This window comes from Crocodylus siamensis, chromosome 3, assembly GCF_052110815.1.
Source record: "Crocodylus siamensis isolate JL-2025a chromosome 3, ASM5211081v1, whole genome shotgun sequence".
NCBI lineage: Eukaryota > Metazoa > Chordata > Crocodylia > Crocodylidae > Crocodylus > Crocodylus siamensis.
In genome coordinates this window covers 169151520-169168405 of record NC_143397.1, presented here as the reverse complement: position 1 = coordinate 169168405, position 16886 = coordinate 169151520, and the positions used below count along the sequence as shown (strand labels likewise).

Here is a 16886-nt window from a genome sequence, read left to right as displayed (position 1 = left end):
AGGAAATACTTGGTGCATCATTTTTGCATTCAACAGGCATTTTCCTTCAATAGTTGCAAACCTTGGCAAAGGGCAAATGTTAAATACAATTCTTTAGAAAGCCATCAAACTCTATAGCTACATCTATTACAGATCCCAAGACTGTAATTAGTGGGGAACAGATAAGGCAAGCAAAGATTATTTTTGCTGTCAGAGCATATCTGGTGTTTTCAGTTTCCTGGTTTAGGCCAAAGTTAATGTCTATAAAATCTTCTTTTGAGCTGATGATTAACCTGGAAGTTGTCTCCTGTGAATTCTTTCTCTCTGTGTGTGATCTCTTTCTATCTCTCTTTCTCCCTCTTTCTCTGCATACGTACATAAAGTGTATACATGTATTTGTATAAAATACATCCATATTTACCACATGTACAGAACAAATGTGCCAACACCAAAGCACATATTACATAGGCAGTGATTTGGTCTATATCATAAATGCGGTCAGGTTGCTAAAATGCACTCATCATGCCTTTTTGTTCTCACCTGGTTACCTTACCTGTATTCTGCTCATCCCCCAACCCCAAAACTTTACCAGCATTCCAGACTTCCGGTCATTTGCAAACAGCTGCTATTTTTTAACAGACTGCATAGAAACAAAATCTTTTCCTCCTTCCCTCTCTACTTCCCTGGTTATAAAATTACTATTAGTTGGACTGAGGCCCGGGAAAGCCAGTCTATAGTCCTGGACCAGTGACAAATTTAAGGTCTTATATTTATGGACCCACCAGGACTAGAAATGGGAGTATTGTATCTCTGGAAATTCCTAACTAATTCCTATCCAGGATACAAGATTAGTTTGTGTGCATAGAAGGAACCTGACAAGAGATTTAAAATATTACATTATAACATATGGGAAAGACAAATCATTTTTAGGTATTTGTAACATTGCATTAGTTACAGTTTAATATGGTAGCTGAGATTTGAGTACTTGGACATAATCAATTCATCCAGCTCTGAAATGTAGCAGTCTTCGGAGTAAAACATGACAGCTGACTGAGTTTGTAAGGGAGGCAAGGTTTTTTTGTGATATCTATTTTTGGACTAACTGTATAGTTAGGAGACATGTTGGACAAAGCGCCCTTCTTTAGGTCTTAGCTTGTAAGCTGTTTAAGTCAGAGGCCATTTTTGGACTCTATTCACATTGCACAACTGGGGCTCTGATCTGTGACTGGGAAGTTCATGTCATATAAATATTAGCTGCTTTAGCAAAGCACAGCAACAAATACATTCAACTGAAAAGTATCTTAGAGTCGATTGCAATTGCAGGGGCCATGGTAACAGACAGAATGCAATTTGGCCAGATTACTGAGATAAAAGTAATACTCTGGCAAAAACTGCCCTAAAATCTTTAAGAACTGCGAGGAGACTACAGAACTCCTTCCCCACCAGCTCTAAGGATTCAGTTCCAGCTCAAATGGAAGAACGTTATATACTGACTAAGCAGCATAGCTGCCTGCAGCACCCTAAGATTTCCTTGAAGGTCTCAGATGGAAATACTGGCAGCGCACTTAGCTTCACAAATTCCAAGATATATAGGTTTCTGATATCAGGGGGCTGGACTAGATGACCTCTGGAGGTCCCTTTCATCCCTACTTCTCTATGACTGATTTGCTGTTGCTCTGCCTTGTAGAAGGGTTTTGCCTGTTTCAGTTTTTAGAACAAGACTGATTTCTTTCTCCTCCTGGGCTGGCTGTAATGAGCTTCTCACTCCAGACTGCCACCTTCCAAGTATTTCATTCCGCTTTCATTTGCAAGTGTTGCATATTGCTTTGGAGATCCAGAAGTAAGGGGAATGTTTACTTTGTCAGCCTTCCTTAGAAGTGTTCATACATGCCTGCTGTGTGTGATGCTGTCAGGGTTCACTGGCGCCAACCATTTGTATTAAAATATATGTATTCACATCTGCTATAAACAAACACTAATTATTATCTTGAGTTAACAACACATTTCCTTATGGCAGTCAAGTGTTTACCTGCCATTGTATTATTAGTTCATGTAGTCTCACCAACTATATCTTCATGAAACCAAAAATCAGACCATATGAAACACTACTACATTGTAGAGTCTAGAGAACGTTGTCTGCAATTATGACAATTGGTTCATGAGGCTGTTACTGTAATTATGAAAGTATTGCCAGCAAGCCTGTTTGAAACTTGATATCATGTCTCAGATTTTGCCTCCCTTTGATCCAGTACTTTCCCTGCACTTTTTGAAAATTATAATCAGCATTTCTTCTTTAAAAAGCTGAGGAAGCATGAATTGTCAACCCACTGCTTTCTTATAAATGCTTGTGTTGTTGAAAATTATTGCACAAACACTTGCCAGTATTCAGGAGTCATTTGACAGCAGAAGAAATACCTCAAGAGGACTAACTGCAGTTTCTGATAATTGCACAATGGGCATTAAGGAATATATGTGAGCTATAGCATTATTGTCAGATTGATTTCCCAGTTATTAGTAGTGTTTGATTTAAACTAAATGTCAAGAACTGACTCAAAAATCTGGATTTTGTTAGGCTTGTAATTGTTGCTTTGTAAGTAATGAAAATTGTTCTTGCGGATCTCTTAATTTCTTACTGATATTAAAGGAAGAGACTGATAAATCATAAGGGCTTGATCCTGCACTCATGTGAGGAGTATAGTTAGGCCCTGTGGTTATATTTGTATCTATTTGCTTTTAAAGTGACTGTGTTTTTCTCATTTAAAAGTTACAGCTGATCAAATGCACCCAACAGGCCTGTTTCAACACCACCTTGCACTTGGTACAGCCCCTTAAACATGGAGTATATGAGTGAGAAACATTGTTATGAACTAGTCACATTATTACACTCTGAGCACATCTACACAAAATGCATTAATGAGCATTAGCCTAATTTAATGCAGATTACAAGCACACATGTACATGTGCGCATAATTAATGCACATTTAAAATGGTGAAATTAGGCTAATTGTACCTAAATTTGATAATTGCAAATGCAGGTATTGAATTCAGTCACAATCAGTTAAAGCGTATTAATGCACATGTAGATGTGACCCAGTACTAACTTTAGTGCCAGGTTGTCCCAGCCACTAGGAGCACATGGCAGGGCTACAAGGACTTGGCACTAACTTTAATGCCAAGTCTCTGCACGTGTAGACACCTGCCAAAATCACTTAATGCACATTAGCTTAATTTGCATTAAATTTAGTCACACTTAAATGTACGTGTAGACATGGCCTCTGTTGCCATGCCTATAATTGACAAACTGTGTTTACCTAACACCAGTAGCATGACCAGAAGTGGGAAATTGGGGCACCAACCTGAATCCATAGTTTCATAGTTTCATAGTTTCTAGGGTTGGAAGGGACCTGAGCAGATCATCTAGTACGACCCCCTGCCATGGCAGGAAAGAATACTGGGATCAAACGACCCCAGCAAGATGTTCATCTAACCTCCTCTTAAAAACCCCCAGGGTAGGGGCCTGCACCACTTCTCTTGGAAGCTGGTTCCAGACCCTAGCTACCCTGACCGTAAAGTAGCGCCCCCTGATATCTAACCTAAACCTACCCTCTGCCAGCTTGTGACCGTTATTCCTGGTTACTCCTGGTGGTGCTCGGGGGAACAGTGACTTCCCCAATGCCTGCTGATCCCCCCTGACTAGTTTATAACAGGGCACAAGATCCCCCCTCAGCCTTCTCTTTTGGAGGCTGAACAGGTTCAGGTCCCGTAGCCTATCCTCATAGGGCCTGCCCTGCTGTCCCCTGATCATACGAGTGGCCCTCCTCTGGACCCTCTCCATGCTGTCGACATCCCTCTTGAAGTGTGGCAGCCAGAACTGGACGCAGTACTCCAGCTGCGGCCTGACCAGTGCTGCATAGAGGGGGAGGATCACCTCCTTGGACCTGCTCGAGATGCATCTGTGGATGCATGCTGAGGTGCAGTTGGCCTTCCTAACTGCCTCCCCACACTGCCGGCCCATGTTCATCTTGGAGTCAGTGATGACCCCAAGATCCTTTTCTGCCTCCGTGCTGACAAGAGGGGAGTTCCCCAACCTGTAGGTATGGTGCCGGTTGTTCCTCCCGAGGTGCATCACCTTGCACTTGTCTGTGTTGAAATCCAATATAGAGTAGTGACAGCTGGGGATCCTGTGCTATGGCAGCACTGGAGTGGCCTCTGTTTTTGACCACCCTGCACCCCCCAGCCTCAAGCACTTTGCACCCAGGGTGCCAGAATTCCTAATTACCCCTCTATTTAACAAAATAGGGCTTAGGGCTCTCAGAAATAAATAATGAGATGCACAGTATCAGAAAGTCTGGTCTTTTTGATTCTGGTACTTAGCAGAGGTAATGCTCTCTTGACTTCATTAAATACCACTGATTTATGGATATGTAAATAATACAACATGCTGTTTTCTTAAAAGTCCTTTTTTCAGAGGTTTCATTGTAGGATATGTGATAGAGATTGTTCCCTGTGATAGAGATTGGTTTCAGATAACTATTTGTCACTAACCTCTTTTTTCCATAAAATCAAAGAATGTAAAATAGTGCTGTTTTTCCCCAAAGGCAGCTTCCTAAATTCTGTATTGCTGCCATATTCAATTCTACAATTAATTGTGTCAATTAATTAATAACATTGTAGGTGAATGTAGTCACGCATATAAGCGTGACTAAATTTAATATCCATTAAGCAATTTTTGATAGGTGTCTACATATGCAGGGACTTGGCACTAAAGTTTGTGCCAAGTCCCTGCAACCCTGCCATATGCCCCTAACGGCTGGGCAGAACTGGCACTAAAGTTAGTGCTAGGATGTGCCTATATGTGAACTAATACATTTTAACAAATCACACCTAAATTTGATACCTGCACTTGGAAGTGTCAAATTTAGGCACCCTAATTTCACTGTTTTTAATGCATGTTAGGGGTGCGCACATTTAGACGCGTGCCCATAATGTGCATTAAATTAGGCTAATGTGCATTAATGTGTCTTGTGTAGACACGTCCATTGTTATGCAAAAATTTTAAACAGTTCTGTTGACCAGAATTTTCTGAGTTAATATCTACCTGATCATAACTTTTCAAAATCACTAATGGAGTATACTGTATTGAAAAAAGGCATCCTGTTAAAATGAAAGGGACTTGGGGGTCATGGTTGACCACAAGATGAACATGCACTTTCAGTGTGATGCTGTGGCTAGTAAAGCGAGCAAAACACTGGCTTGCATCCATAGATGCTTCTCATGCAGATCCCAGGACATCATTCTCCTGCTGTACTCAGCCTTGGTGAGGCCGCAGCTGGAGTACTGTGTCCAGTTTTGGGTTCCACAATTCAAAAAGGTTGTGGAGAAGCTTGAGAGGGTGCAGAGGAGAGCCACACGCATGATCAGAGTCAGGAAAACAGACCTTATGATCAGAGGCTGAGAGCCATGGGAGTCTTTAGCCTGGAAAAGCGTAGGCTCAGGGGTGATCTGGTGGCCACCTATAAGTTTATCGGGGTGCTCATCAGGATCTGGGGGAACGTCTGTTCACCAGAGCGCCCCAAGGGATGACAAGATCAAACTGTCACAAATTCTGCTGCAACCAATTCAGGCTGGACATAAGAAAGAACTTCTTCACTGTCTGAGCCCCCGAAGTTTGGAATTGACTGCTACTGGAGGCAGTTCAAGCACCCACTTTGAACACCTTCAAGACACATTTGGATGCTTATCTTGCCGGGATCCTGATTCCTGCTGACTTCCTGCCCCTGGGGCAGGGGGCTGGACTTGATGATCCTCCGGGGTCCCTTCCAGCCCAAATGTCTAGGAAATCTATAAAAATATTGTATTAGCTCAGATCATTCACATTATTTGACAGAGAAAATGAATAGTTTATATTAAATATTCACCCCTATAGCACTATATTTAAAACGTCATAAGAAGCTATCCAAAAACTCAACACAATTTTGGCAGACTTGTTATAAACCTGACCTCATTAAAGTCACTGAAAATAAATGTTATCTCATTTTTAGGTTTCTTTTAGACACCTTGGGAGTACCATTCTTCCTAAATACAGATTATGGGCATTAATTCTAGGGTACTGGCACCTAGGTCCTAGTAGACATGATGTAGATTTGATTTGACTGCATACATTTCTTGAAAATTCCCCCAAGACATAGTTTCTGGGCAGATAACATGAGAGAGGAAAAGGAAATTGATCTAAAAGGGTGGGGAAGGGGCATGAATGGAAGAGAAGAGAGATCCTGAAAGGTGCAGATAAACTTTAGATGACTTCCTAGAGTGAAATTCTGGTCCTTTTAAAGCCAGGTCAAGATTTCACTACTTAACATTTGGGAGTCCTCTGTGGTTCAATGGTAGAACATTTATCTGCCACACAGGAGAGCTCAGTTCAGTTCCTGGACACTTATGTAACTACAGCCATAGAGGCACCAAATGTTTGGCTTCAGCCTGGCCTTTGGTTTCTGTATCACTGGCCTCAAGGGGGGTCTAGGCAGCCTCCGCTCCTCCAAAAGCTCCTGCCTAGATATCTGTGTTGAAGGTTAAGTGACATCTCATGCATATACCATGATCTGGAAGAACTGACAGTTGCCAAACTAAACTTTTAAGATTTTTTTCCAAACTATATCAGAAACCTTGTCAGGATCACATATTCCTAGTCACTGCTGGACTGTTTGCTACAGATTAGGCCAAGCCAGAAATCACTGCTGATGAATTTGTGAAATTTTAGCTCTGGATCCAGATGTGAACCTTTCAGCTCAGGCCCATCTCTCAAAAAATGAAAATCACATCTGAAGTCAGAAATCCTGACAAATAATGCCTTTCCATTTTGCTGCCAAGTGACTGACAATGTCTGGCTTTTGCTCATTTCCTCCTTACTTTATGGCTTTTTTCCATCACACTGTTGCCTTTCTTCTTCCCATTTGGCCCCCTGGTGTTTCTTGTTTAGATAGGAGAGAAATTATGGCTTCCAGGGGTAGTGATTTGTTCCCATCTGGGTTTGCTTTGGGAATCCTACCACAAACTGTCTGGGTTAGCTTTCCATGATTTGATTTAAAGCACATAAGAAAAGCTGCTAGTGTAAAAATGTAAGGAGAGAACACAATCGGAAGACAATAAAGCAGAGACATCAATTCTTAATTGCTAAGTTTACTGGTGGTTTCCAACAAAAAATGAAGACATAGATATATTTGTTTTTTAAAGTGGAAAACCACCTGACATTTTTTTCTGCAAGTCGTGTGTGTGTATAGGGAAATATCTTCTCATTTGCACAGTTTCTCCTGTTGCTTCAGTGTACCTGCATCCCTATTTTGCTGTCCTTGCAATGGGCCATTTGAAAGCAAGCTCATCACCCTGACAGTTAATTTACTGTTAGAGGAGGGTTCCCCCCACCCCCTAATACCCCCCAACAAGCAAATTTGATTTTTCAAGATGACCTTCACAGCCAACATTTTTTTCTCCAAATAAAGAATGCCATTTCAGCTTGATTATGAAATTCAACTAAATGATCAGGGCAGCCTTCCTGTAAAGCATAAGCATTACAAAAAATAAATTAGTCCTAAGGAAAAGTGTGAGTCTTATTTCCCGCTAGTCTCCAGATGTCGAAACTACGCATTCTGCAATCTTTCTTTTCTTTTTGTCATGCTCTGTAAACCTTCTCCTGTTGCATGACTGATTTTTACGTTTCAGCAGTCTTGAAGCTAAATACTTTCTTTAAAAATCCCTAAACTGTATAATGATACAATGATATGGTCTCCTAGTCAGAGCTAAGACTGTAATTCAATCTTAGTATTCTCCTGCTGATGAAACATTCCAGTTAAAACATTTTCACCCCTCCTCTTCCAAAGCCCAATAGAAAAGCTAGATCTTTGGAAACATGGTAAAAGAGAATACAGTTCTCCTGTAGTCTGTTTAAGAGCTACAAGATCAGGCCCCAGGTACTAGCATGTTCTTTCTACCTAAATAGCTACCTTAAAAAAAACTCATTAAGTTTTAACATATTGTCCTTTTACCACAGTGCCAGATTTGGGATATGTACACTTTAATGTCGATGTAAAAAACTACAGTGGAGCAATCTCTGATTTCACAGCTGGAGTAGATCAGTATGTCAAGTCTTTGCAGCCGGGTGCAGTCATGATTAAGTGAAAGATGCCACATGATTATGATCAGGCCAGTGTCATTTTTGCGGAATGATTCATCAGACTATGATGAATCAGTTCAATTCCTTCTTGAAGCATCCTTTTCATGCTCTCCATATGACATGCTTTAGCAAAGCCCTTTAAGCAGTAATGTGTATCTGTTAAAATAGGACTTCTTATTTGGAACTGAGCTAAACAGTTTGAGCCAAACTTCTTTTCTACTGCAAAATGTTGATTTGGATCAACCAAAATAAGTCACTTATTCATGTTGAACGTATATGTAACACATACACACACACACTTGCAGAGGTGGATTAAGGTGTATTGGAGCCCTGAGCAAACAGAAAATTGGAGGTCCCCCCCCCCGTCCCCCAGCTGGGCTGCAGGGGGTGGGGTGGCCCTTCACCTGGTGCTGGCTGGGGAGACTGGGTGGACCCTGCTGGACTGGTGGTAGGGAAGCACTTCTTCTCCCTGCTCCCCACCACCCCTCTCCTGCCATGGTTGAATACACACACACACACACACACACACACACACACACACACAGAGGCATGCACACACACACAGGCGTGCACTCTCTGCACATGAACACACAGACACAAGCACTCTCCCTGCCATGAACAGACACACACATACACAGACAGACATACAGACAGACACGTATGCACACCCCGACACACACTTTCCCCTCACAGGACCACCCCCAACTGTTGATCACTCTAAAGCAGCCCCAGCCCCCACCACGAGCGGCCCATGGCTCCATCTACCTCCCTACTCCAGCCCCAATTAGACTTACCTGCAGGGAGCTGCTGCCATGCTGATGCAAAGGGGCCAGGCCATGCCTCTGCAGTGGGAGACAGAAATGGCACCAAGTTTAAAGCTATGGCTTTTGCTTCCCTGATGAGGACCCCAGGGGCCCCTGATTTGGTAGTGGCCCCTGGGCCAGAGCCCAACTGGCCCATCCATTAATCTGCCTATGCACACTTGGGTGGTGTATGGTAAAGTGTGTGCTTTTAGTTGTGTATTATGATTTGTGCGTGTGTGTTTTCATGTGGGCAAGATGGCCTCTGTTGTCCTGGCCATGTGCTCAGCACGCGACAAGCTGGGCAAAATATGTAAAACCCTCTGGCCTCGTTGGCCAGAGGAAGCAGAAGATCCTCCAGGCAGACTGAGTAAGAGAGGCTGGAGCATGGCATTCCCTAATTGGACAAAGCTTTGATTCTGTCACACCAGATATATAAGAACAACTCAACTAAGGTTTTCTTCTCTTTTTCGGTTGAGAGCTGCACAGCCTCTCTTGAGAGTCAAGCAAAACTGCTCTTCATGGAAAGTCAGGTACAGGGAAAGGCTCTGTCTCAAAGTTTGAGACTCCCTTTCCCCTTTTTCCGTTTCCCTGGAGTGGGGGTGTTAATCCCTGGAGCAAACTGATCAGGAATGGAGTCCTGGCAGTTTTGGCCACACAGGCCTTGAGTGGGATAATACCATGGGGTACGTTAATCCCTGGAGCAGACTGACCAGGAATAGGTCCTGCCAGTTACTGGCCACATGGGCCTGGCCCCCTCTGTTTTGTAATTGTAGTGTCTCAGCACAGTGGTGTAGCTGAGACTAGATGTCCAGGCTGCAGCCATAGGCCTGGGCCCTTTTTGCTGTTTCACAGCTATTGCATTTCAGCCTAGCTGTGGGGCTGAACCCAGCCATACTTTTGGCTGGCAGATTTGGGCAGAGTAAAGCCTGACATGGTTTGAACCAGGGTGAGACCTGGCACTCTTGTTGTTTATCCAGGCCTCAGTGCAGTATAGGCCTGTCTAGCTTTTGCTGCCCAGTTCAGGCCCAGCGAGATAGGCCTGGGCCTCCTTTTGTTTTTTATTGTCCCAACCAAGCGGTGTGGTTGGGCACTAGTTGTAGTTCAGGCCCAAGCCAAGATAGGCCTGACCTATCCTTCAAGTTCTTTTGCAGTTTTCTGCCCAGCAGAGCTGGGATTGGGACTAGGAATTTTGGGGTGTGGTATGCTGACGAAAGCCGCAGTTAACCCCTCAAAGCCTACCATGCAGAAGTGGAGGTCAGCACTCTACCGCTTCTCCAGGAGCCCCAATCCAGAAGGACCCACACTCTCAAGCAGCTCCCTGGTGCACAGTGAACCCAAGGAGCCAGCTCATAGGACTCTTCGGTGTGGGCCCCCCTCTCCAGCCCATTGCTGAAGGGCAGGTATAGGGGTGCAGGCCCCAGAACTACCCACTGGGGAGACCCAAGTCCCAGACTGCTGGATATAGGTAAAGCCTCCCCAAGAGGGTGCCACCTATAGACTTTGCTTGTAGTTAATAGTGTTATAAAATTATATTTAGTACTTTATTTTGTTTTGTTTTCATTCTCTGTAATAAATTTGGGTTTTGTGTTTACACTGCTTGTGAGGAGGGCAGTTTTTGTTTATAAGGGATGCCCCAGCAAATTTAGTGTTCCCAGATTTTGGGGTGGGGGCTCAAGCCACTGATATAATTTATGAGGTACCCCAAAATGTGAACCCTGCCCTTTTTTGCTGCCAACTGGTGCCCAGCAGAAGGGTTACAGCAAACCAAAGTGTCAGGTATTCCTGATCAGGCAGACTCAGCCTCATTCTTAAATACTTAACTACAGCAAAGAGGTTTAGTTTTAACTACTTTGAGGAAAATATTACTGTCAGAGCAGGTAAATCAATGTTTGTTAGTTGGCTAAACAGCTGGAATATTTCAGCCTTTCATCCTAGTCTGTTCTGAGTTCCTTTTATACATGGCACAAAATAAAACAGACCATGGAGCCTTTCTCCTGCAGTAGGTCTGGCCAGATAGTGACATGCCGCAACCTGGCTGGGGCAGCTGCCGGGAGAGAAACTCCAGACTCCTTCCCCTGCAGCCCTGCCCTGGGCCTGGCTGGAGCACATGGGACCAAGGTGATTGTGGGGACAGAAACCCCCCTTCTCTGTCCCCAGTCCCACCAAGCTATGCCTAGGGCTAGGATCCAAGGCTGTCACCGACTCAGGTTAGTGACAATTGGGAGCAGGGTGGTGTTGGCCCAGCACTTGGTGGAAGAAGCGAGCTCTGTTTGAGGCTAGAGCTCAACCCTGCTCAATGCTGCCTGGGATGGTGGTGATTGCTCTCTAAGTTAACCCCGATGAGATCTGGCACAAACGTTTGATAAAGTGCTCCAAGAGAAAACACTTTAAATTATTACATATCCATCCAGGTTGACTCAGTGTGAGACCCACCATTTTTAAAACACTTTATGTGCCATGAACTTCTGTCCTGTTACAGCTGTAAAGCTCTTTCTGCACTCTTAAAGCACATTAATTGTAACGTCTGTACCCAGCCAAAGGGGCACCTTTAAGGACGACAGCTCGCTCTGATCCCAAAGGGAAAACACCAGCTGCAAATTGCTGTAGTGGAGATGAGCTCCATTCCACTCTCCCCAGTTGTATATGCTGGAGTAGGAGCAGTAGGTGAAGGGAAAGTTTTGGTTGGTTTTACATTCATTGAGAAGTCCACTCTGGCAGGAAAACTTTAAAGGTTGCAGCTGTTGCCATATCCAGCCTCTTAGTATTGTACAGGCAGTGTGAAGGAGATGGGTTGTGAGACCATGTTCCTGTTGTTACTCATATACCCTTTTAGTTGTGCACACAGTAAGAAGGAAAGTTTAAATTGTGACAAAAATTTGGAAAAGATTTCTCAAAAAGTTGCTATTAATATTTGACTTTGTGAAAAGTTGTCTGTGTAAATTTTAGAATTGGGCTTTGAGCTATGTGGGGGTTTTCTTTCAAATTCTTCATCAGAAGAGGCAGCTCTGCCAACCTCCCTACCCCTGACTGTATCCTACATAACTGGGATACAGAAATATCTGGGAGGAGAGATCCTTTAGGAACAGAGGAAGAAGTAGTGTCTTCACCATTATTCCAGCTTTCCATTTCCACATCTGTGCTTGTGGGTGGGTGGGATTGTAATGTTGACTGAAACCTCCATATCATTTCACACAGATCAACAAACAGTTGTCAGGTAGTAGTGATTTTCAGTCATTAATAACTAGTTGGATTCATAACATGAGAGACTCCACAGTCCATTAGCAGTCTCCTGTGACATCCATTTCCCTGCAGCTCATCTGTTAAAGCATGATCAGCCAGTCTGTACTTACAAAGAGTAACACGTAGCCTGAATTCTTCATGAAATACAAGGGCTCAGTAGTGCTACTAGGGAGCAAGTGGGGCACCAGCCCTAGGTATGGACTACAAAGGGGCACCATAATCTCCTCCCAGGGGGCTTTGTCATGGCAGGGAAAAACCCATAGCATATCTGAGGTGGGGACAAGCAAACAAGGCACTCGGCAGGGGTCAGACAGCTACAGCCGTAGCAGTGGCAGCAACTGCCTTCAGTGTGCACAGAGCCAGGATAGATAAGACATTCTTTTTTCTCCCCACTTCCTTCATCTACAGTGGTTGGCACACCTCACTCCCACCACCCCAGCTCCTCAGGTGCTGACTGAGTTCACTACACCTCTGCAAAGATCATTCAAAAAGAAAATGTTGTGAAAGGAAACTATGTTAAAAAAATTACAGTCTAAAAATTACAATTCAAGCTTGAATGTGGATTGTATAACAATCACATTTACTTTTGCATTTTACTGTCCTTTCAAATGGATCATGGTTGTCTCAGAGGTCTTTTCATCTTTACATTTTTCTGATTGTCTTGGCTTGGTTTTAACATTCAAAATATCAGGTTTTTTCTTTGTTCAGTTTGTCAGAGGCCTTTAGGTGCTCCATAAATGTTACCCGAATAGGAATAGAGCATGAGACTTCAGCCAGACTTCCACTTCTTCCTTTAACAACATAGGAAAAGAGAAAGTAGAGGGAACACTGTCTTACTAAACTGTTGAGATAATTAAGCAGATCAGTAAAGTTGTTGGGTTTTTTTAATTAAGTTTGGATGGATGGGCTAGGGACAGACATTACACATAAACCAATTTAAGTGATCAGAAACTGGTTTAAACCTGTAACACAGCAGATGTTCCATGCACATAAACCAGCTTGAAAATGGCTGAAATAGCTTTGAGATAAACCTGATTGAATGTAAACCGGTTTATACAATATCCGTCCCAGACCCCATGCTGGTTTAAGATAAACCAGACACCCCCAGCATCCCAGCATGGTCTCTGGGCTAGGCGGGCCTCTGCTCCGCAGCAGGGCTGGCCCCTCCTCTCTGCTCCCTGGCTGGACCTCCAGCAGAGACTTGGAGGCACAGCAGGGTCTGCCTGGCTTCCCCCTATCCTACCCCTCACCCCCCTGCTACTCATTGCTCAAGCAGGAAATCTTCTCCCTCCCTCCTTCCCAACTCCCACAGCAGGGACCCCAGCCCCGCAGACCCTAGGCATGTGGTATGCCAGCTAATGTAGACGTGTGTGTCTCCAATTTCACTGGGACAGGCAGACAAAACAGTGACTGTTAGGGCTGTTCAGAACTAATCAACAGGTCATCTGGTAAGCTGTTTAAGAAGAGTTTGAATTAATGGAGAGAAGCTATCGCTTTGCTGATTGGGTGATAAACACTGCTATCATCCCCCTGCTGGCTTGCTTGCCTGTCAGTTTGCTGCAGACAGTATCAAGAAGCAAGGAGGGAGATTGAGAAACTCTGTATCATCTGCAGACGCATGCACTGCAGCCCCTCCCCTGCTTGCCTCAGAGTGCTAGCAGGTGGCTGGGGTCTGGCAACACTCCCGCCCCTTGAGCAGTGAGTGGGCAAAAGCCTGGGACGGTACAAGCAGACCTCCCTAATCCAAATATCCTGCTGTGGCCTGACCATCCCCCCCAACACACACCCCTGCAGCTCAGCACTGTACAAAGGAAAAGAGGGCTGCTCTAGTGCCCCCTGGCTTCTAGCCTGAGCCACTGTAGCATGTGCCTGAATTTCCTCTGTCCAGAGAGAATGTCTATCTGGTTACAAACCAGTTCAGCCTAGCCAGGTTAGACTAACTTGCAAAGATTGAATCAATTCAGACTCAGGCTTTTTGAATATCTGTCCCTAGCCCTGGTATACCTATTTGAAAAAGTGTGCCTTATGCTTCCTGAGGGTGTGCTAGGAGACTGCAATGAAGAATTATTCCTATAATGTGTTTTCTAGAGATTGGCCCAAGCCAAAATCCAGCTCTGGTTACCTATGAACTTTGGGACATTTGGAATCTGGATGTAAAACTCATGTTGCAAACTTCTCTCTAATGCACTTTATTTTAAAACTTGTTTCAATCTCTAACATCTAAATGTTCCACTGATCTTCCTTAGAGACCTCCCCAAAGCAAAGACTTTCCCATTAAGGTTTAATTGGCCTTTAATTTGTGTTTGGCTCACTTTTCTTTCCTAGATGGCATTTTATACTAAGTTCTGAACTGGGTGGAGTTGCAATAAAAGTACAGATTGAGTTCTTCATTACTTTAGATGTGCTCACTTATGATTAAAAAAACTGCTAAAGGCTAATGCCTTACATTCTTTAATAGAAAACAAATAAATTAGCTCTAACTTTCTATTTGACTCACACCACAGGAGCTCCATGTATTACAGGGATACTAGTAGCTGATTATGCTTTTATTTCTCCTCTTAGGAAATTGATGAAAGGTTTAAGTTCTGACACAAACAGGAAAACACACTAAGAGCAATTTATCCTGCAGGCATCAACTCTTTAAATAGCTACTGAGCAATGTCAGTCTGTTTCCCACGAGGGCCAGAAAGTCCACTGCTCTTTGTTTCTCTGGCCCTGGTATGACTAGAGGCATAAAGCTTTATCCTATCACGGACTGCTCAGATAACTTTCAGAATACGCAAGTTTTGTGATCATAGCCTAGGAAAGGACTTGCTGCCACAGGGGGAATGAAGAAGCCTGATTTCCTAGATATTTTGCTCTGTTCCTTTAAGGATATCGCTGGGACTTTATTCAGCTCCAAGGTAAGGTTTATAGAATTTACTAATTTAATAACTTTTCAGCCTTTTAGATCCTGTTGTTCCCACCCTCTTGTTTTTCTTAAACAAGGAATGACAGAAGAGGGGAGCAAGCTGTCAAAGATATCACTAGTGGAATTTTCCAGCTCCACAGGAAAGGAAAGGGGAGACAACATGATCCACTGTGGAAAAACAATTGGGTACATTGTAAATGAAAGTGAGTGCACAGTGGGTTTGTGTGTGTTTAGCATTTTCACAAGAGTGGAGAAGAGCAAAAATACTGCTGGAAGTTCTAATATCATGAAACTTGTAAAGATCCAATTAATACTTTGTGTAGTTTCTGGAACTATTATACTGTATATGACATGCTTTAGTTGTCATTGATTTTAAACTTGGAGTACAAGTTTCAGTAATGATCTCCTAATTTATGGCTTGAAGAGGAACAGAATTTTGCTTTAGATAAAAATCACAGGTTTTTTTTAATTTCACTTGATTTTTGGAAAGAAATTCTCCTCCCTGAATCTCACACTTTATATAGTTCATATAAGTGATGATTCATCCAGAAAAACTATAGCAAAGATCAACTGAAAAACATGTTTATCCATATTAAACCAGGAAACAGAGGAGATATAAACCATCCTGTATCTCTGTGGTAGTAAATCTCGCCATTCTGGTGAAGCACATAAGTCAAATAAGATCAATTAATTTCTTGTATTTAAAAATAATGTTTTCATTTGAAAATATATTTTTCATTAAATATATTTTTCTAGAGGCAGGTAATTCACAGGGGTCCTCATGGAAATCTTCACCTGTCATTGTGTGTCAAAAGGCATGTTTCCAAGCAGGTTGTGTCAAAGGACCTGTTTCCAAATTTGGCAGCTCACTGGATGTCCAAAGGAGAAATAATCCAAAGCCCAGAACTACCAATAGTGTGGAATAGTATCCAGTATGCTGAGTCTGAGTGTGTTTTCATTGTCTATGGGTGCGTCTACACATCACCATATGGCAATGTTGCTATAGAGCTGTTCTTTAGTATGTCCTTTTGGGAACATTAAAGCACAGCGCAGTATGGGCTGGTACTGCGCTGTGCGCACCACACATGGCTAAATTTCCTAGCTACATCACCGTAGCAGCACGCTATGCTGAGGGAGCACACCACTACGGCAACATAGCTGGCAATCATGGGTAGACCCACATGAGTGCTATGTCATCATAACACACTGTACAGCAACATAACACATTGTTACCTCTCTGGGGTGATGTATAAATGTGCCCTATGGCCAGTAAGTCATAGTAGTAAGTATTTCCCCTGTATTATGGTCAGGCCTCGATACTGACTGAGAGAGATTCTGGCAGCTGGCAGCATTGGGGGGAGAATTTGCTAGCTAGTTTACTAATCAAACTACTTAGAAAAGAGAAGGAATGTAGAACTTTGTGACGTTTCTGAGAAATTGTATGCTAAGCACTGGGCACTGCATTCTGTAATCAAAGGAGCTGTTGTTACTGGGCATCCCATATAATCTCTAGCAGGAAAGTCACAGGTCAGAGATACAAGTGGTGGCTCCAATTGTCCTAAATGCTTCCATGACTACTTTTTGCATCAATACATACATGTATCTATCTTTTGGGTTTGCTTCTAATGAAGTCATCATATATTTGGGTGATCTTCCCTGTGAAATGTCAGGGCGGTACTGTGCAATCGGGATGCTAGGCTGTACAGCTAAGTGGGAACAATTAAGGCTTACTAAGTGCGTTAGAGCTAAAAAAATGCTTGTGAGGTATAGCTTCACTTCCTCTGCG

General features: G+C 43.2%; 1 protein-coding gene across 6 annotated transcripts in view; it reads left to right on the top strand.

Annotated features, from left to right (window-relative positions):
- ARHGAP28 (Rho GTPase activating protein 28) overlaps window positions 1-16886 on the top strand; it is a 106837-nt gene that overhangs the window by 20562 nt on the left and 69389 nt on the right. For 2 of the 6 annotated variants that reach the window (XM_090039726.1, XM_090039725.1), the window contains exon 1: window positions 14875-15092. The exons of the other annotated variants lie outside the window; for them this stretch is intronic. The gene's annotated coding sequence lies outside the window, so the exon portion shown is untranslated. Of the gene's footprint in view, window positions 1-14874; window positions 15093-16886 lie in introns of those variants that run through there. 6 annotated transcript variants of the gene reach the window in all.